Genomic DNA, 21,347 nt, shown 5'->3' with positions numbered 1-21,347 from the left:
TTCACATGTCACACGCTCAGATGTACAGAGGCACATGCCTCTTAAGCCTGATATGTTCCCAATTCAGAAAGAGTACAATGTTTGCTGGGCTAGAAATTGTTAGGTACCTAGTAGAGACTAGGGTTTTTCAACAGGTTGCTGCTTTCTCTCTCCTGGAGTTAGATACGGTACCTAAAGGCTAGACTGAGAGCAGAGAGGTGAAGTGCAGCCCTCTCCCAGGAGAGCGGTTCTGCTCTTGGGAGGAAATGCAACTGGCTGCCCTCAAAATGACTAGAGAGCCTTTCCACGTGGCTGACAGTATTTCCTATGACCTCAGAGAAGCCTGGATCACTTGCAGCTTTCTACATAATGAACATGATATTGCATCTTATTAGCTCCTATGACTCAGAGGCCAAGGTCTCTTCTATGGCCTAGCTGCAATGTACACAGCTGGGGAGGGGCGGTGTCCAGCTGGCTCCAAGCCATCTTTATATTCTTTTAATCTCTGGGTCCCCAGATGCTAGAACAGTCCTCAGCCCTGGAGGCTGTTTTGCTTTCCTCCAATTGCCTATGAACCCAGCCATCTTGGTGACCTGGATTAGCCGGCACAGAATGACAACCAAACTGAATGTCCGCCGTCACCCCCTCAGCTGGTTCAGCTGCTCTGTAAGCTGCAGCTGCTTTGCTCCATCCCCTGAGTGCACTCCACTGTGCACCAGAGCCCAAGTACTGCACTTAAAAAGGACCACAGCATAAAGCCAGCCCCCCAGGTGGCCCTCGGAGAGGCTCCTCCAGCACTGCTCCTTCCTGCTGTGAGCGTAGGAGGGGATAGGCGCTACGGCCAGAGGAAAGAAGGATTGGCTGGGACATCCCCGCGCTATGTTGATGCTTGTCTGCTACTGCAACCAGTGTAAGTCTGACCACACATCAGGCTGCTGTCAGCACAGGGCTCCAGGCTGCCTGGAGAAGCGTTAGGATCAGAGCAATGCACGGAGGATCTCTCAATCCATCTTTGCATTCCTCTCCGATTTGGACTCTCAGCTGCACCCTGAGATCTGCCTTGGCACATAAATAGTCAGTTAATATGAAAAATGCAGAGGCCTTGACCAGAACACAGCTCATATCTATCTCTTCTTGGATGGCTCAAAGCAGGATATCAAATCCAAGCAATGCTGAGATCCAAGGTAGTGAGGAAGCAGATTCAGTACCAAAGTCCACACTTCACAACTTGGGCCAATCTTTAACCAAAATCACCTGCGTCTCCTACTTTGCTCAGTACAAGTCAGAAATATACCTGTCTTTATTAAATAATTGCAGTGCTCAAAGGAGAGGTTTCTATTCATCAATCACTGTTTTATTCATGCACAGTAACAGCCTCATTAAATCATATGAGAGTTGCACTAGGTTTTATATGCTAATGTAATACCAATGTAGACAATTACACAAACTTCACATAATATTTTTAAATAATCAAGTAGGTACTTAATTAGTATGCAGTGACTGTTTATTAAAACCTCAATTAATTCCTTATTTAAGACTCATGGAGAGTGATCAAACTGAAAATCCTGAATAAATCTGTCAGGAGAAGCAGAGGTCCTGGGGTTGCAGTGCTATCCTGTTCTACCATGTTACTTCCAGGGGGCTCCATGCCACCAGTTCCCCCTCTTAGCACCCTTCACAGCCAGTCTTTCTTGTAGCTCCTCTAGATCACTAGCAGTAGGAAACACTCAAGCAGTGCAAATGCTTTGATTCTCCCTACTATGCAGCACCCCACAGCAGTGTCACGGAGCCAGCAGTGGCTTGCTTGGACTGCTCTAGTGTCCATACAAGTCTGGTGCAGCTTTCTGCTGCATCTGGCTAGCCAAAACTTGCCATTATTATGTGCTGTAACTCCTCTACATGGCGCGAGCCATCTCCCTGCTTTATGTGACTCACCTGCCTGCACGTTTTGCTGAAATGGACCCAAGATCAGAGTCCCTTTGTTGCAGAAGAAGCAAGATCTCATGCCTGTATACTGCTGACAACCAGGGGTGGATCCAGGATCTGGCAAAGTGGGGTGCAGGAGCAGCCACCCCTGCAGCTTCCAGCCTCCTCCCCACTCCCAGGCTGTCTAGGCAAACCACACCACAGGAGCCTCCGGGGACCATTTAAAGTCCCCAGAACAGTACAAATCCCCCATCTTCCCCTCTGGGCTCTGAGGCATGTCCCCTTCCCTCCCCTTCCCCAAGTCATCATTGCAGCTTTCCTGGTTGTCCAGCAGCAGGGGAAACTTCAGAGTTGCTCCTGCCTGCTCCGGGCAGGCAGGGCAGGATTTGCAGGGACTGCACTTGGGCAGTGAGAGTGGTAGGCAGAGGAAAAGCTTCCCCCACCCTGCCCGGTCCCCGCAAAAGCAGGTATGAGGGGGAGGCACCCCTCTCCTCATTACTGCTGCTATTACAGTGGGGCAACGCAACAGGGGATGAGGAGAGAAGTTGACGTGCCTCCGAGCACAGAAGGAAAAGGAGGGGGGATTCTCACCTACTTTGGGGCCTTGAACTTCCCAGAAGCTCCCGTGATACAGTCCAGTCTGAAAGGGGGGTGCAGCAGTGAATGCACCCCCTCTGAATCCACCCCCAGTGCCAACAGTAGAGTGGGGCTCAGTTCCCTGTCATTCTTTTATATTTCAGTTCATCTAACTGCTCCAATCCAGCTGCTACAAGCTGCTTCCCAAAGAAGACAGGTCTAATGTTTCATCAGGACAGGCCCAGCAGAGCCAACCTGTTTGTGAGCATGCACAAACACGTCACAAACATAGCCAAGTCACACATGTCTGGTTGCGAGAAACTGGGCTGGTCCTCTGTCAGAGTTGGGACTCCACCAACTCAAGACGTCAAGGTGCAAACCCTTACGACCCATTAGCGCTCACATCCTTAGTATATAGCCAGAATGTAGCTTTATCGGACCGTATATATAAAGGGATGATTGCTCCCGTTGTCAGCATTATCTTGCCCCAAGTAGGTCATATCACAGAGACATACAAGGCTAACAGAGAGCCAAATATGCCATGACTCCTCTGGGACTGTACCCAGAAATGCCACGAATTCCCCATTATGGGAGTGCAGACTCCTGTTTGCCAGTTCAGATTCACAAGATGTACATGCACTTCCCCAAATGGGGCAAAACCTCTAAGAGACCAGAGGCAGCTGAGTGTCTCACTCCCATGACACAGCTCATCTAAGAAATGCCCCTTTGGGCTCTAGGTATGAGAACAATGGTGAGCTCAAACCACGCAGCTCCTTCTAGGGCCTCATCAAAAAAGCACCCCATAGTGATTTCACATTGACCACAGAGGTTATTGCAAGAGCCGCCCAGACTTCCCCCTTTAGATCTCTTGGGAGCGTTAGGTTTTATTTGATGGCGCTCAAGACAGTCTCTGTGAAAAGGAGGGTTTTTTCCTGCTAGAAGACCGTTCACCTAGCAGGGACTCCATACAGTCCACAGGAGAGGAGGACAGAAGCGTTCTCTGTGAAGACTGCTCTCTGTTGAGGCTGAGGTCCTTTGCTTTCTCCCACAGCATGTTCTTCGGCTGTAATTGTGTACAATAAAACAAATGAGTGTATTGTGGAAAGAGTTGTTCTGCTCCAGCATTCGGGGAAGCAAACCACGCGGTGGCTTGCTTGTTCAGTGCTTTAGTACGATTGTTCCACTAGATGTCATTGCAGAGCTCAGAGCGGCAGGACGAGATCCACGGGTTCAGCACATTGGCAGAGCAGCACACGGCGCTACAGCATACCAACCTCAGCATGGAAACAGCCTGAAATACTTGCTGCCCTGTTCTTCTTACTCTGGTTTAGAGATTAGCTTGCCTGATCAGCTTTATTGAGGAAGAAGGGTACTGTTAGGCTTTTTGGGGAATTTTCCTTTTTTTTTTCCATCCTGAACTGGAATGAACACAGAAATCACTGGCATTTTCTATAGAACAAAGGTGGTGGGATTAGAGCAGTGGTTCTCAACCTTTTTAAACTTGAGGTACCCCTTAATGGATTTGAGACAACCCTGGTTAGACTTAAGGCACCTGAAGGAAAATTCCAGCTCTTAGTTTTCATTCATTTTCTGACCACAGAAAAATAATAAAGCAGTTTTTTGGTTGCAAAGAACTCAGGAAGACCACGACAGGTTAGAATGTTTTTAACACTAAAATCCTATTTGAAACCTCTGCGTTTATCTTGTGAATGATGTTTGCATACCTAAAAGTGGCCCCCCCTAGCACCCTTAAAAGGATCTCAAGGTACCCAGCACCCTGACTGAGAATCACTGGATTAAACATAGGAAACCTCTAGAATTTGGGACCCAGCAAGACCTAAGGTCTTAGGGCCCAATTCTCTTACCAACGTACCAGTGCGACGTGCTGGCTTCAGCGGAGACTGTGCTATGCAGCCGTAGGAGAGTCAGGCCCCAGGAGCAGGTGTGTGCACATATGTATGTGTGAGCAAGTATGCGCGTAGGTGAAAAGCGAGTGAGACAGAGACACTGTTTCCTTCCTGTAGGTAACCCCAGGCTGGCTAGACTGGCTTTCTCCTGGATGCCTGACAAATGCTTTGAATTCTAAAGGTCAGGCCCGCATGGACACTTCAAGACCTGCAGCAAGGAGCACTTTGGCGGCTCTTCACGGTTCCCCTCTGCTCACGCCTGGCTGCCCAAGCCTGCCCCATCTCCCCTGCCTCTGACATCCAAACTCCACGAGACGCAGGTGACATGCCTCCCATCCCCAGCATTAGCTGTCAGCTCAAACAGCAGGGAACAGCACGGTGACACAGAAAACGTGTTGGTCTGTAATAGCCTTCAGCTCGAAGCCAGGCAGTCCCTCCGACGCAGGGGGCCTCCTTTCCAGCAGGAGTATTATCGGTACAGTGAAGAAGCAGCCCCATATTGTGGAGAGCCTTTGAGATGTTATTTTGTCCTAAATGTTCCTATTCAGGAGCTGTAATTCCTGCAAAAGAGGCCTGCCAGCAAGGCAGGGATTCTTGTAAGAGAGAAGCCAGTAGAAACATATTTTTTAGAGGGAAGAGCTCCACAGATGAATATTTCCCCCCAAAGAAACTTCTCCCCACACCCTTCTTCCAATAGGCCGCGAGGAAACACCTGCAGTTACTTAACTCTTCACATTTCCAGGAGGGAATCAATTCCCCCAGTGACCTGCTTTGATGATTCATACATTAGCAGGCGTGAATTGCCTCTTGCACATTTCTCTCTTCCCACCAGCGGTCCGGGGGAGCCACTGATTGCACTTGTAGCAGACGGTGCTGGCATGACCCTGGGAGCATAAGAAGCCAAGATAAAGGGAAGAATGTTTAAAAGAGAAGTGACTGTGAATGCACAGAGCATACATGGAGACGGCTGTTTCTGCCCCTAAAATCTGCAAGGAACCATGCATGTTTCTCATACAGCAGGCCAGATGTTCAAGAGCTCCGTGTGCTCAGCGCTGATCCGTGCTGAATATCTGGTTCCAGCATGCATGGAAGCTCATCAGAATCTGCCCTGAGCTCTTGTGGAAATCTGTCTTCTCATACACTACCGATGCACCTGCCCCTGTGGTGTCTGAGAGCACCCAGGTGAAGTCTTCCTGTTACAGTAGCATCTAGAGGCCTCTGTCAGGATTGGTGTGCTAGAAGCTGTACAAACATGGGCTCCAGTCCTGATCCCTGCACTGACAAGGAGCTTGTTGCAGCACTGTGTGCCCCAAACGGCTTACAGGCAAAGGGATGTAGGTGGTCAACGGTTCCCCTGAGGAAGAGGAACAACAGCCTCCCCCCCTTACCCTAAAAAACTGAAGCTGATTACCTAAGAGGAGGCCAACCATGACAGTTAGTCGAGACCCTGTCACAATTCGGCTCTTAAGGCTCAGACTTGTTGAAAGAGATAATGGGACAAGAAAGAACAGCCTTCAATTGCAGCAAGGGAAATTTAGGTTGGATATTAGGAAGGACCCTTTCACTATGAGGGGGGTTAAGCATTGGAAAAGCTTTCCTAGAGAGGGGAATCTCCATCCTTGGAAATTTTTAAGAGGTTAGACAGACACTTGCTTGGACTGCTTTAGACAGGGATGATCCTGCCTTGAGCAGGGGACTGGACTAGATAGCCTGAGGTCCCTTCCAGCCCTTCTGTGACTCTTGCATCAGACTGTTAAGATAACAAGACTTACCTTGATCTCCATGAATGGTGATTTTTTTCAGTCAATGACCCTTCAAAGGAAAGCCATTTCTCTATACATGCAAACGCAGATTCCATCAGCTCATGACCAGGATGCTGAAACAGGCCAGATACACAAACCATTGTTAATTACAGGCATGATTTCATTCTTTGGTTCAAAACCAGCTTTTGTTTGAAAACCACGACGTGTTAACACTGATGACATTTTTCATACAACCATCTTGTGTCTTTTAAAAATATTTTAAATTTCTCAGCAAAAATGTTTTCAAAATGCTTAATTTAATGAAACCTAGCTGGTAAACAAAAAAGAAAATGAGGATGTTGCTGATCAACATTTGGGAAGGAAAATTTGGGAGAAATATAAAAAATAAAAATGGAACTGTTTCGAACATGAGCTGAAAACAATTTTGAATATTTCACAAAAATATTTTCAACATTATTATTATTATTATTAACATACAACTTGAGAAAGGCTCCTTCAGAGATGGGGGCTCTGCTTTCTGTTCTCGTTTGCACCAACAAAAATCAAGCATAATGCCAAGTTTCATAAGTGAATGTGTAAAAAGAATCAGGTCCCTTGTCCCTTCATGGAATATAGAACTTGAGTTTAAGACTAAAGAAAACCAGTAAACATCTCCCTACTGTTGAAAGTGAATCTTACTCTGATCTTACAAAGAGCAGAAATTTCTTTTGCTCCTAAGTTACATTTGTCTGAATTTATGATTTTTTTTCAGATGTGTCACAGAAGGAATATGGTCAGAGGGAGATCTTATTTATAGTTTCTAATAACTATGCTAAACTATAACACAGCACTTAGAGAAGGTGGCTGCGATATCCATCCGAATACCAAACGCACTTATAAAGACCACTGCTATTACAGTGCATGTGAAATGAAACCAGAATGATGAGACACTTCAGATAAATTATCATGTTACATTTTCAGATTATCTTCATTTCTCTTTTTCAGATCAGCTTAATTGCTTTGTCATCTTCATCTACTAAAGAGGGCTGTCAAAAACCTGGTCTGTAGGATTTGAGGATGCCACCCCAGGAAACATCTCACAACTTTTTATCATTGCATTTTCTCCTTCTGCGCAAACAGCTAAGGCCCCTTTAAGTGCTACACTGGGAAAAGAGATAGCACTACCCAGTGCATAGCTAACTACAGGTCAGGAGGGAAGAGAGCCCTTCATATATGACCAGCATTTCAAGGGGAAGACCAACATTTTGCACTGTTTCTTTTTTTGACCTAAAAACTTTCTAAAACCAGCAGAAGAAAATAAAATGCCCTTGTGGGGCAGAAATGGACAAGCATGACATCCTGCCTTCTCTTTGCTAGTAATCTGCAAATATAGGATTGCCTCACTTAACCTCAGAAAGACTGAAAATTAGCCTTCAACGGGGGCAACACAAAGATTATATTAGAGGCAGGCCTACTAGCTCTGCCTATTACTAAGGTTGCCTGGCATTTGCCACTATGAAACCCTGTTTTCAGTTTTTGATAACTGTCCCAGACTTTAACCCTTTGGGCTGAAGTCTCCCATGCCAGGTATCTTTCTTGGGCTGATTTTAGAAAAGCAAACCCAAACCCACCCCCATCCCACCCCCCCCGAAAAAGAAGAAAAAACCCAAAAACTTTTCAGCCAAAACAATTCAGAAGTTTCTGAAAACAGGGAAAATAATGCTGTTTTATCCATGTTAACAAATACCAACAACCTTTTCTTTAAGATCAGCTCCATATTTTTGGCAAAGGGACTGGAAATTTGGCATAAGTTGCATGCCCTTAAGAGAAGTGGCATGTCTGCGTCCATACAAGCCGGATTCCTAGCTGGGTCCCTACAGCTTGGCCTATTGGTAGCCTGAGTTGGTTATGGTGTCTGGGGCAGGAAAGAATTTAGTCTGGGGAGAGGGTCTAAGAAAAGGAGAGAGTCTAATAAAAGGTATCATCTCTGAACCAAGAGTTGTCGAGTTTTGCATTTCTAGTCTGGGGAGCGGCATAGTCCATCCTCTCCGTGAGAAGATAAGCTGTGTGCCTGATATGCAGCTACTCAACAGTTGTTCCATTGATTTTTTAGTGGATTCAGACTTTGAAACTTTTACAAATGTAAATGTCATGCAGGGCTGAAAATCATAATTATTGACATTCTTCATCAGTAACAGTAATTGAACAACAAACTTGGCAATCCGTAGTAAGCCTCCCTTAAATGGTTTAATGGCTTATTATGTCTCCAGGCTGCCAATCTATCTCTTTCTCTTCCTACTTCAGTCACTTTTATGTTTGCAGTCCACACGTAATGTGTTTTTTTCTTTTTTATAGTCTCTTTCCTTTAACAAGCCTCAGAGCCAGCGGGAACATACTGTAAATGAGATATGGCATCTCAGTGTGGCCATCCTAGGAACATATATTCAATAAATATGCAAATCCATTCAGCTACATCTCTCCTCAGGTGGGAAAAGGTGTGGGAATATAGTCAAGTATCGCTTTAAATTACCTTCTCTGTGGAAAAGAATAACATTGTAAAGAACCTAGAAAAGGGTGCAATGGGACTGAAATTAAAGCCCTTTTTTCTTAAAAGGAATTTATCATGCCTCTGCCTGCAATGGCCACAAATTTGGGGGGCTGGGTTTATGAAGAAAAGGGATCCCAAGCAGACAGCACACATTCTGCACTGGATTACATACAGCTCCTGTGAAGTCATTTGGCCTAATTCTGACCTTAAATTACAGCCCTGTACATCCAGCGTAATCCCACTAATGTCAACAGAGTTGCTATGGGCTTACACTGACATAACTGAGCCCAAGCTCTAACCCAACAGGACTGCAGAGGAGGAAAGAATTTGGCCCTTTTTGATATTAGTCATAAAGCACGTTCAGGCAACTGGATTCTGCCGTCTTCCAACTGGCTGCAATGGAAATGCCCAGCTACAAGGGAAGGCAGCCTGGTCCCCTGTGTTTTGAAGATTCAGGGGTATAATAATAGTATAATAATAATGGCGTGATTTCTCAGGTTGCTGGGTAGTTTCGGTGTCTACCCAAGGTATTATTCTACTGAAATAAATGGAGCTACTCCACATTTTTGGAGCCGCTCTAATTAATTCTTGGATTAATGTTCCTAGGGCTATTTTAACCTTAGGCCATCTGCTCAGCACCCTTTCCCCCAGCAGGAAGCTGGTTTAGAACTAGAGCCCAGCAAACCGCAAAACTGACTTGGCCTGGAGGTTTTGTGACACAGACCAAACTCTACTTAGTGTCAATACCATTGGAGGCGCGTGGCCGTTCTGAATGAGCCTTGATCCCATTCCAAGGACTGGGGCACTACATTCATCTTGGAGCTTCTAAGTTTTATTTCTGTTTCAGGTTCACAAACAAATATTCAAAAGCAAAACTCAAGGCAGGTGAACAAGCCCTGCACTAGCCAGGACTGGGAGAAAGGATGATGTGAACTCCTTCCACATAGACCTCCTGGCTTTGCACAACTCTGATAGGTGCAAAACAGTCCTGGCACAAACATCCAGAGACACCTGTTAATATGTAAACCCCAAACATTTTAATTATAAATCCAAAGCTCAAAGCTAAGTCCAGTGCCTGCAGTCTGTCAAGCTGGTTGGAGGTGTCATGAAATTTGGCTGTCATCAGTTGCCCAGTATTTCCTGGGTTGGAAATGCTACAAGGATTAGGCAAAAGTCCAAACCTGTTCTTAGTTTAACCAGACTTATTTGTCCTTCCTCCATATTTGTCCATTATCCTGATGCTTTATTCATTATTGCTGCAAATTTTTAATTAGCTTAAATCTAGACACAATGTCCAACACCGCAACAGCTACAAGAATTAATTAGTCCCTTCCCCACTCCCATTCCTCCAAGAGCAACCTGTATTATTTTTATTGTTTCAAGTGGCTACAGTGCTAAGCAGGAAAAGGCTGGATGGTGTGATGGACTACAAGGCTGGGAGCAAGAATTTCCAAATTCTAATTCTGGCCCTGATAGCATGTCATTTTGGGGACAAAGCAAATTGTGTGATTACATTGATGCCAAGATCACCCCTCAATTGGCCCCAGACACATCAGCTGTGGAGGGTTAGTGGGTATAGGCCTGAGGTCAACCCTGTCTGGGTGGATGTAGCCTTTGGGCCTGCTTCCAGCATTTTCCTTTCCACCGAGTTATTACTTATTAACTATTTGCATTTTAATAGAATATACAGGCCCCAGCTAAGATCCAAGCTGCCAGCAAGTAGTGAGCAAGGGTTTCTTCGTTGGCCATCCACTGCTCTAATAGACTCACAGGGAGAAAGGGAGCAAAGCCAAAGTGACTTACCAACAGTTCCCCAGCACGTGAGAAGGGGAACTGGGAACCAATCCCAGATCTCACTAGTCCCAGACCAGTGCCCTGCCTGCAGGTCTCAAAGCCTCTCACCTGCATGGAAGAACTGGATGAAAAGGTGGCAGAGTCTAGACCTTTGTCTCCATAACTCAATGTTCCTATCTGTAAAGCTGAGCTCAAACCCACTCCCTGCCAGAAGAGGCTGTGAATATAAGCTAGATAAAGTTTGTGCAATGCTGAAGAAATATGAAGTGCTCTAGAAGTGTTGAGTGCAGCTGATAAAAGGGAGATACCCACACACAAAGGAAGAAACAACCCTTAGGACAGAAGGAAGCTTTCAGGGCAGAAACAAACAGGATTATTAAACACTTTCTCGGCTTCTCCAGCAATGGCTCCTTTAAGATACTGGCTAAGCAAGCTATTCCTTGCAGCTACAGGTAAGCAACTTTTTAAAATATTGATCAGGTAAAAGCAATGCAGGATTTTTCCCCCATGCACAGTAACTAACTTCTTTGCAGTTGTCAGTCGGTGGGCTGTGATGTGCAGTTCAAACAGGAGAACTGAGAGAGAGAGAGCGAGGTTTCACCAAGACTCTGCCCACTCCTTGCACTTAGACACAGGCACATACACTGACATACAAGGATCCCAGGATGTGACTGGCTTGGAAAATAAGCTCCTTTTCAAGGACATTTTCCAAACAAAATAGCAAAAATTACATTAAAGAAAAAAAAAAAAAAGCATGGGAGTCAGTATCTGAGCACGTTTCCATGACTGTGAATTGGTCTTCCTATTACCCAATTTATTGTGCCATTAAGCAGATTTGGGGAAAGAAGGAAAGAGTTTATGGAACACTTGAAATCTGCATTAAAGAGGAATTTTCAGCTGGAATGTTATAAAGCCCTTAAGAGGCAGTGGTGTTTTGTTCTCTACCCTGCCAACAGGCTCAGACAAAAGCCAGTTAGAGCATGAATGGGCTGTGATTGTTATTTCAGTGACGGAGGAGTTCTTCCAAGGATAGAAAGTAAGACTTTAAATTTGTCCCCCATCAACGCAGCACACTGCAGTGCAAACAGATATAAACTAGGATATCACTGTCCCATTCTCCCCACCAACCCCTCCAAAACCACCAGTGTTGAATAAGCTTGTGTTAGAGCGTGCCAGTGTGAAAAAGCAGGGCCCCCGTTAGTCACATACTCGGGTCCCTGGAAAGGCTGCTATTGTTTTCAGTGGGCTTTGGATCAAATAGAGGGTAGAAATGTCTTTGTCGTTGCTATATGCCATACCACCAAAAAAGACAAATTAAGGCAGAAAATAAACTATTTGGGAAGGACTGAAATTTGGAACCATTATAAGAGTTTGTGGGAAATTTTCTGACCAACTATATATCTATGTATACATGAACGACGTGTGCCCCCGGAGGCTGGGGGGCACGGTGACTGCCCACAGGCAGCGATGACAGTGGCAGCAGCAAGCGGGGAGCTCTGGCAGGCGGCCATAGCGGTGTTGGCACAGTGGCGTGGAGGGGGTGGCGAGCGCCAATTGCACACCTGTGCCACCGGCAGCGTCCAAACACAGGGGGTGCCCGTGCACCCCCTACGCATCACCGATGTACGGATAGATAGATAGATATTTTATGAACAAATGCTTTTTGTCTAAACAGAAACTTTTACGACACATTTCAGCTTTCAACAAATGACTTTGGGGGTTTTTTTGTATTTTGCATCAAAAAACTATTTTTGCTAAGAGCAACTCTGATTTAAAAAAATGCTTTCATCTAAATATTTTTCCACAGAAAAAAATAATTTCCCTGACAGCTCTGATCATCATTTAACAACCTCATTGACATTAATTCCCCCAAACCCTCATTAATCTTCTTCCTCTCCACCCAAGAGCGGTGTACGGAGGCTGCAGTGTGATGAAGACTCTGCCTGCTCAGACGGAGAACTCGCTTTGGGTCACAAGGGAAACAGTCTAGCCCTCCCAGGCTCGGCCGCTGGAAATCCCCACCTCATTGGCAGAGTCCACCGGCACCAGCATTTCTCTTCAGGAACATCTCAGGATTGCAACGGCAAGGTCAAGATGGAGCTGGCTGGCAAAGCTGGGCTGTATGGAAACTTAGACAACATCAGTAAGCCCCACACCTGGCACTAGCTGTTGTTAAAAGCCCCACCAGTTGATTATTAGCAGTAATTGAGTTGGTCTAATAAAAGAGATCACATTTCCCAAAAAACCTTGATTAGCATTAAATGCATTCACAAGGAAAACTACCAACCACCCCTTCCTATAGAGCTGTTGACTCTTCTGCTTCCACATTCCCTTTTCTTTCAGTAATGATGTATTCCCCCAGCAGCTAAATGCCATTGCCTCCGGCAAGGGTGTCCCTTTCACATGAGGGACCGCACTGCTAAATCGCCCTCAGCTATATGGAAACCAGCCTGCTGCTGGGTCTGCCTAGCTTCTTTCATATTCATTCCATCATCATCTTTGATGTGCGGCTATGTACTTCTCAAGGACCAGGAAGGACTGAGCCCAGTCTATGGGAGAAGAGGGACAGTGGTGTTCAGCAGTGGATGTAGATAGGTAATGATCCTAACTGTGCAAAACCTCAGCATGCTGAAGCACTCTGTAAGAAAGCTGCTTTGGATCAGCTGCTGCTGTGATGTGGGTTCCCAATGACTGCTATGACAGGCTAAATCCAACCCCATCCCTTACTTCAGCCGGCCACATACCCCTGGAACAGCACGTTCTGGGCTTGTGCTCTTTCTTGCAGGTAAACTGAGAGAGGGGATGAATTCTGCTTGAAAATTGGAGGATTGGGACAAAAGAAATCTCATGAGGTTCAACAAGGTCTTGCACTTAGGATGGAAGAATCCCATGCAGGCTTGGGACAAACTGGCTAAGCAGCTGCTCTGCAGAAAAAGACCTGGGGGTGACAGGGGACAAGAAGCTGGACAGGAGCCAGCAGTGTGCCCATGTTGCCAAGAAGGGTAACGGCATCCTGGGCTGCATGGGTAGGAGCGCTGCCAGCAGATGGAGGGCAGTGATTCTTCCCCTCTGTTCAGCTCTGGGGAGGCCACATCTGGAGTCCTGTGTCCAGCTGTGTGCCCCCCGCTACAAAAAGGGTGTGGACACATTGGAGAGAGTCCAGTGGAGGACAACAAAAATGGTTGGGGCACTGTGAGATATGACTTGTGAGGAGAGGCTGAGGGAACTGGGCTGATTGAGTCTGCAGAAGAGAAGACCGAGGGGGATTGAAAAGCAGCCTCCACCTCCCTGCAGGGGGGCTGCAAAGAGGATAAAGCTGGGCTTTCTCAGTGGGGGCAGATGACAGGACAAGGAGCAATGGGCTTAAGTGGCAGCAAGGGAAGTTGAGGTTGGATATTAGGAAAAACTCTCTCACGGGGAGGGTAGTAAAACACTGAAGCAAGTTACCCAAAGAGGTGGGGGAAGCTCCATCCTTAAAGGTTTTTAAGACCTGGGCGGACAAAGCCTCGGCTGGGATGATGTAGTTGGGGCTGGTCCTGCTTGGAGGAGGGGCCTGAACTAGATGTGACCTCTTGAGGTCCCTTCAACCCTCATTTTCTATGATTTTATGAAAATCTCTGACCTGGTATTATATTTTCAAATTCAGTATCAAGCCAGAATTAACCTTTTCCTGTCTCTGATCATTAGTGGATCAGAGGCTGAAGGCTGGGCTTAACAAAATAACTATCCATGTTTATTTGCTGCAGAAGCCCAGGGAAGCCCTGAAGAATCATTCCTTTTCATGGCTTATCAATGCGTATATGGAGACTGACTTAGGGTTAATTCTTTGATTCTGAACCCAGCAAGATACAAGAGGAAGGAAAGGCTGGTGTTCTGCGAAGCTCTCTAAAGCCGGTATGTGGCCAGGCAGCGTGAACAGGAAAGAAGAACCACACGGCTCTTGTACTGCCCAAAGCTGCCAAATCTTTCCCATCTCAGATGGGACTTGGCTTAGTGCGTGTAGTAGGGAGAGGCTTTCAGTGTTGCTCTGTGAAAGAAAAATGAAGTCCTTTAAACTGGATAGTAACAGCCTCAGGGCACTTTTGTTTTCATTTTCCTTATTATTTTGCAGTGCAGGGGGAGCTGGGGGGGCAGATTTCCCTTTGCTGACTCATTTGTATGTTATAAAATGTCTTCAAACTGAACCAACCAACAGCCAAGGCCACCACAGACCAGTGTGCCAGACTGTGAGTAAATAAAAGCACATATAATACTCATTCTATGCATCAGGATCCAGTTCTGTAACGGTCTTTAGGTACTGAAAGATGCAGGTAGGAGCCTAAGGAGATTTAACCTGGCCTAAGCTAGTAGGACATCTATTTCTGTTGAACCATGAGCACTTAAGTGCACTGTGTAAATCCTCTCTACCTGCATTTTTCATACCTAAATAGCTTAGTAAAACTGGCCCAAGGTCTCCTACTCCTCAGAGTGCTCGTGTTGTTTGATGTCAGTGTTTTGGTTCAAAGTCCCTTGTAAGAGCCAGATCCTCGGAGCTCCTCACGGCGTGGGACAGGCAGGGAAGGTAAGAGGCTTTTTGCAATCCTTTGATTCTCCCAATCCAGGAACTGCAATTTAAAGCAGCCCAGCTGCTCTGATTTGTGCTCTCAGCAGTTCACTAGCCCAGGACTGCTGCAGGGCTCCCGGAAGTTTGTTCCTTTTAAAATCAGCCATCCATCCTCTTTACCCTGCTGGGGCAGCTCACAAGTTTTGGGGGTAGATGGCAGGATTACGTAGCCCTTGTAGCTCTGAAACAAAAAGATCATACCATGCATATTTAAGAGGGCTACCTGACTACTGCACACTCCTTTATTTTACCCTGAGATACATTTAAACTTCAGAGACTCAAATGAAGATGCTGCTGAATTTTTCATGGAGGGGCCAGAACTGGCTTGTCGCTGATGGCTGATAGTGTGAGAGGAGCATTTGATCACAGTCCTAATCAGACTGAGCAGCTCCACTGGAAACACAGAAGTTTCTTTCCTTTTCATTTCTTTTCTTTTTTGTGAAGAACACAGCTGTGTTTTCCTAAGTGCATCTATAACTGAAATGCAAAACTAAGCGGACCAAACGTTTGCACCTCTGAATGACTTCAGAGTGATCCCAGGAAGACTGGCGGAATCCTAATCCAAACTAGGGCAGCTCTGGAGACCATTTAGCAAATAATTAATTAGACTGTCCGTGACATGCACATGCCTCCCTCCCATCTCAAATACCACAACACTTCTCCGCTGCATTCAGGAAATTCTGCAAGCAATGGAAAATATTTGTGTAACGGTGGGCTTACAGAGTAGGCTTTTGGTGTGCTGAGTCACTATGTTCACAAAGGAAAAAAAGACAAAGGATGTTAAACATAGATGTTCTACTTGGAATCTGCTGAAGGACAGGCATGTATTTAGAGAGAATATAAGCAGTTCTTATGAAAATGCCCTTATTGGTGAGCTATGAGATAATTTTTCAGCTCCCCAAGGACAGCCTTCAAATAGCTTTGCATGTTTTCTCTGTGCCAAAATTCCCACATATAATTGCTAAAAGGTTTAAAGGATTCCTGTGTCCTTCAAGGAAAGTTTTGAAGAAACAGGAACTTGTTGCCTGACAGTCAAGAAGTACTTCTAAGTACAAAGGCAGTCATGGAAGGTGGCTGAAAGATGAGAAAAATAGAGAACGAAGCTGGGACAGAGGCCAAGGTGGAACAGATGCAGAGAGAGGAGAATTAAGAAGGAAAAGCAAACTGCTCAGTTCATTTCAAAGCCAAGGACATTCCTTCTTCTGTGGTAGGTGAGGAGCCCATATGTGTATGTGTGTGTGTAAATACACATTATATATGTTGTGTGGGAAATGGACTGTCACATTTCAGAAGGAAATTTCATTCTGAAGTGCCACAAAATTTGGAAAGGTAAAATGTTCTGCAGGACAGGGAAGACATTTTCCAAATAAAACATTTTTAGAAGCAAGCAAGCAGGAAGGAGAAAGAATGGCTCAAAACTCAGCACTTCTTTGCAAACACTGGAGAGTTAAGAGACAATACCTGACCTGATCAGTCTGAAAGTTTTAGTTCCTCCCCACTCAACCTGCAAAGAGTTTTGTCCACAATGGTAAACTCCCTGCCCGCCCTGCAAACGCAGAACATGGGAAGGCTGGGAGTTAAAAGAGTGTCTTCACTCGAACAATCTTACTTGAGAAAGGGGAGTAATTGTTTAGACAGAGTTAGGCATTTCTGGAGTGGCTGAAGAAGTTGGACCTGCTCCACATGGGTAGAACAAGCTAGTGAGTAAGAGAGACACCAGCATGGGGTGTTGTTTTAAAGCTCCTGTTGCTTGCTTTTAAACTAAATACTTTGGTTTAAGAACACACTTCTAAATACTTTGGTTTAAGAAGACTCCCAAAGGCTGTGATAAAAAAAACCACAGCGCCAAAACTTAGTTGGACCTGCTGAGTAAGCATGGTTGATACACAGGGATGAGAGCTGAAGGTGGGGAAGTGAGGACTTTCACCAAGCAAAGGTAAATGCATGAAGCCTCACACCTATGAGCATGCACTCGGAGAGGCAGGCAGGGAGCCAAGATGCAGCTGGCCCATTTAGCTATGATATCCCGTCCTGCTCAATATACAAGGGCTGTTCACAGCTATGGACAGAGGGCCGCACAAAGATCCCCTACTTATCCCCTCATAGTGAGCATGCGACTCAGCTGGCATCCACAACGAAACACTGACACTGCTGCTTGCGATCACAAATGGAGAAGTGGGTTGGACCAAATCCTGAGATCTTGAGAAATAGAAAAGGCCTTAGGAATAGGCCTAAGATCATATGGGGCATCTACCTGTTCAATTAGTGCACTTTAGATAATATGCATTAAATCTAGTACCTCCACTGTGAGGTACTAGGAAAATGCGCATTAGTCTCTCTTAATGCACGTTAACTAAAGAGCACGGTTTTTAAGTGACACAATGCACATGCACCTATTTTAATGCACATTAACTAAATGGCACATTTTTCAGTGATGCTTTAATGCACATCAAAATAGGCTAATGCACATTAAAGTGCATGTGAAGACTTGCCCACTGTTATTATCATGATTAACTGGATTTCTAATATACTTGCACCCAGCTTCCATACTACAGGAAGTATCTACCAGCTCCTGTTGTCTGCTTTTAGCTCAATGTAGTTGCAGTTCTCATACCCAACATTTCAGTTTCACCAAGATGTTTTACGCTGCAAAACAAATATGTGTGCAAGTGCATTCTTAAGCACATGCCTTGAATGGTATTTCATTTACCAGGCAGAAAGGAGAAGCCCAAGAGAGGGATTTTTTTCTTTACAAAAAGGAACTTATCCATGATCTTAATTGCGGACACACTGGAATAGAAAGGATGACAAATAAAAAAAACACCTACAGAAGTTGGGTAAAAGACAATGTGATCAGGGGGAAGACGGATACAGAAAGCTAAGCTCACAGCAGCAGCTGCGGATCAGACATGTTCTCTTTCAGTATAGAGGTCTGCCTTACCTTGAACCTGGCAAGCTGCACGCTTAATGGACCTCCATTGGCAATCTCTCAGTACACCATTCTTTTTTTTTTTACCATTAAACAGCTCTAACTGCTAATAGCGTAAAAACATTAAAAAATTCTGAAACATCCTTCATGTGCAATTAATACCAATGGGGACTGAAAGGCTAAGTGAGACTCCTGCTCAGAGGAGCTTGAGAGGATTAAGTGAGTCCTGAAAGATGTGTTTGTGTTTCAGAACAGCTCCGAAAGGCTCAACACTTCTGACCAGTTGAGGAGCGCAGCAGTTTTGTAGGGAAGTGCACGTCAATTATAGCAGGTACTCAGTGGCAAAAAGCTAAATAGTTTTTGAAAGATCTGATTACCACATGCTTCCCTTGTATTAGCCATTCATTTTATCCCTGGATGGAGTCATTGGATGTGCAACTATAATTGAGTTCTGTCCCAGGGGTGAGGTCCATTTGGTGACTTAAGCGCAGTCACTTGTCATGATGGATTTTTCCACAAATGTACGTTTTTCAAGTTTGCATGTCTTTTGTCAATACCTCAGCTCTCCAAGGGACGGCATGTCAACTTCCTACACTCTTACATTTGACTGTTACTGAAAATCCGTCTGCTATGGTTCTCTGAAGCCTACTTGATGGGAAAGGCTTTTTGACAACTCCTGACTCTCCAGAGCTCTTACCTTGATCTTCCTTCTCATTCTCCACCCCCCCACCCCTCCCCATAGAGCCCTTTTATTCAGGGAGGCAGCATTTATACCGTTTTTCTCCCCTCCTAGTCTTCCAGTCTAAATCTGCAGCAAACAGCTGTAAAGGGTACTAACCTTCTCTCCCTGGATTCACTCCTCCCCAGTGTTTGAAGGGTTGCATTAAGCTCATGATGAAGAGTGGACTAGTAAATGAAACCCACTCTTGAGAGTGGGAGAGGAAAAAAAACTACAGGAAACACAGTGGTTGGCAGAGCTAACTGCAGATGATCTTGTGTGGCCCATGAGCTTTATTGGATATGTTTTGTGCAAGACAAAACTTTGGATCGGTCTGTCTGTCATATCAGAGGGATGCAGTACAGCACAGACACCATGTTGCTCCAAAAACTCCTCTAGAGGGTGAGCAAGAGAAAACAGAGGAGGGCACTGGCAACACGTAGGGGGTGCACACGAGTGCACATGCCCCCCCTGAGCTTGGTGGTGCACCCCCATGCAAAAAGCATTGCCGACACTGCTGGCAGTGCCTGCAGGCGGTCACCACTTGTCACCCCTGCCCCCTCGCTACTGACACCGCTGAAGGCATCTACGGGTGGTCCCCAATTGCTGCTGACGGCATCTGTGGGTGGTCACCGACCGCTGGTCAACACTTGCCACCCCTGCCTGCCGCTGGCGCCTCTGCGGCTGCCTGCAGGAGGTCACTGCTTGCCACTGCCACGCTCCCACCACTGCCACCTGTGGGAGCTCACCGTGCCCCCCCAGCCTCCAGAAGCATGCGGCATTCATGGCGGAGGGGTTGACTGCCCAAAGAAAGCATTTAGATAGATTCTATCAGAATAAATTCAGGATGCCATGAAATAAGGTCAAGAATCAATTCAAGGAAGAACCAGCTGTCCTAGCCTTTAGATGAGCACCAAACCTTGCTAACCTCATCACCGGAAGAAAACTCTCTGTGACCCAAAGCATACCCAATGGATCCAGGCCACGTCAGGACAAGAAATGCAAAACCTGCCAACACATCTCCACCACCCCCACAATAACCACACCCCACCACAGAACCATCCCCATCCCTGGATCTCACATCTGCACCTCCAGACATGTGATATATCTCATTCAGTGCACCAAATGTCCTGATGGAAATTTGTAGGAGAAACCAAACAACAACTGCACACCAGAATGAATGCACACCGAAAATCCATCAAAGACAAAAATATGCAATTACCTGTGGATGCCCACTTCTCATAGGACAGCCACTCCCTCTCCGATCTCTCAGTTGTAATCCTCAAAAGGAACTTACAAAACACCTTCTGTAGATGAGCCTACAAACTCCACTTCACGGACTCAATATAGACATTGGATTTATGACACATTACAATCTGCCTGACATCTGATTCACCAGGTACCTGCCTAACCTTATCACTTACACTTTTTTTCCCCTGCCCTCCTTTTCTACCTTTTGTCTTCCTAAGTTCCAGCTATTTACTTTTTCACAGACTGCCTCTTTTCTGCCGTGGAGAACTCAGCTAGGGTAGAGTCTCCCTTACTTACCTTTGGCATTATTTCCCCATCATTTCTCCCCCTCCTTTCTCTTCTCTACCCATTGCTTTCCTAGTTTCCACTGATTTACATTCTCACTGACATCCTGCCACACTTTTAGCTTCTTTCATTCCTTGGAGATCTCAGAACAGCAGAGCATGAGTGACTGGTGCCTCCCAAGTCGGGGGGGGAGGGGGGCACTTGTCCCCCCCCCCCCCCCCCCTTGCAGTGGCCAGTCACCAGCTGTGGGGAGGGTGGTCCCCCACGGCCGATCACACCTACCAGAAGTGCCAGCAGTGCACGCAGAAGGCTCAGCGGTGCATCTCCTGGTGCGCCCACTCCCTGGCCGGCGCTCTCAGGGGGTCACCCGCAGTCCCGCCTGCCCATCACCTAAGTGGGGAACACTGCCTGTCAGGGGGTGCGCCAGTGCTCTCAGGGGGTGCACGTGCATCCCCGTGCACCCCCTACAAGTCGCCACTGCAGCAGAAACTCCCTGTGCCTGAAGAGCAGTGCTTGTGCCCGAAAGTTTGCAAAGAACATTTTTTCCAAATACTTAGTCGGTCTAATAAAAGATATCACATCTCCCAAAGAAGCTTGTCTGTCTATGTCCTTAGACCAGCATGGCTGCAACCAAAAACCCTTCAAAGAAGATCGGAATTGACAGACTCAATCAAACCATTAGCCCACCTCATCCAGTGTCCTTTAACAATGATCTGTTCCAGTTCCCCTCCTGGAAAATGTCCTTCCTCTGCAACCAAAAATTAGAAGTTGGCTTTATGCCCCGATGTTTGAACTATATCTTATTAATTTATGTTGTTCCTTCCATTTTTAGGTTTCACTCAACCTGGACGAAGACAACATTCATGTTGGTTTCACCTTTGATGCTAATTTCCTAATTTCACTCTTTGTCTTTCTTTTTGAACCATGAAACCCTTTTTTGTTAATTTTGTTTCATTTTCCACATAAGCTTTTTGTAAAGACCCTTCTCTAAAGACAACAGTCTGCAAAGTGTCATAATTAAAATAATACTCCCAAGCAATTGAAACAGAAGGGCCGAGGGCTGAAGGGAACATTGAATTCAAAGCTGCT

The 21,347-nt window shown here is 45.8% G+C and overlaps 2 long non-coding RNA genes across 2 annotated transcripts in view; one reads left to right on the top strand and one right to left on the bottom strand.

Moving 5' to 3' along the window:
• Positions 1-678: 678 nt before the first annotated feature.
• LOC109280273 (uncharacterized) overlaps positions 679-21,347 on the bottom strand; it is a 30,235-nt gene continuing 9,566 nt past the window's right edge. The window contains exons 2-3 of the long non-coding RNA XR_002086521.2: positions 6,161-6,264; positions 679-5,272 (exon numbers count right to left, since the gene is read on the bottom strand). This is a non-coding gene — a long non-coding RNA (uncharacterized LOC109280273). The remainder of the gene's footprint in view (positions 5,273-6,160; positions 6,265-21,347) is intronic.
• Positions 10,382-21,255, top strand: LOC109280272 (uncharacterized). Its single transcript, XR_002086520.2, has 4 exons — positions 10,382-10,924; positions 12,378-15,033; positions 18,255-18,335; positions 21,091-21,255. It is a non-coding gene; the product is annotated as an uncharacterized LOC109280272 (long non-coding RNA).

This window comes from Alligator mississippiensis, chromosome 9, assembly GCF_030867095.1.
Source record: "Alligator mississippiensis isolate rAllMis1 chromosome 9, rAllMis1, whole genome shotgun sequence".
Lineage (NCBI taxonomy): Eukaryota > Metazoa > Chordata > Crocodylia > Alligatoridae > Alligator > Alligator mississippiensis.
Note: the sequence above shows the minus strand (reverse complement) of the source record. Positions and strands in the feature narration are given on the sequence as shown.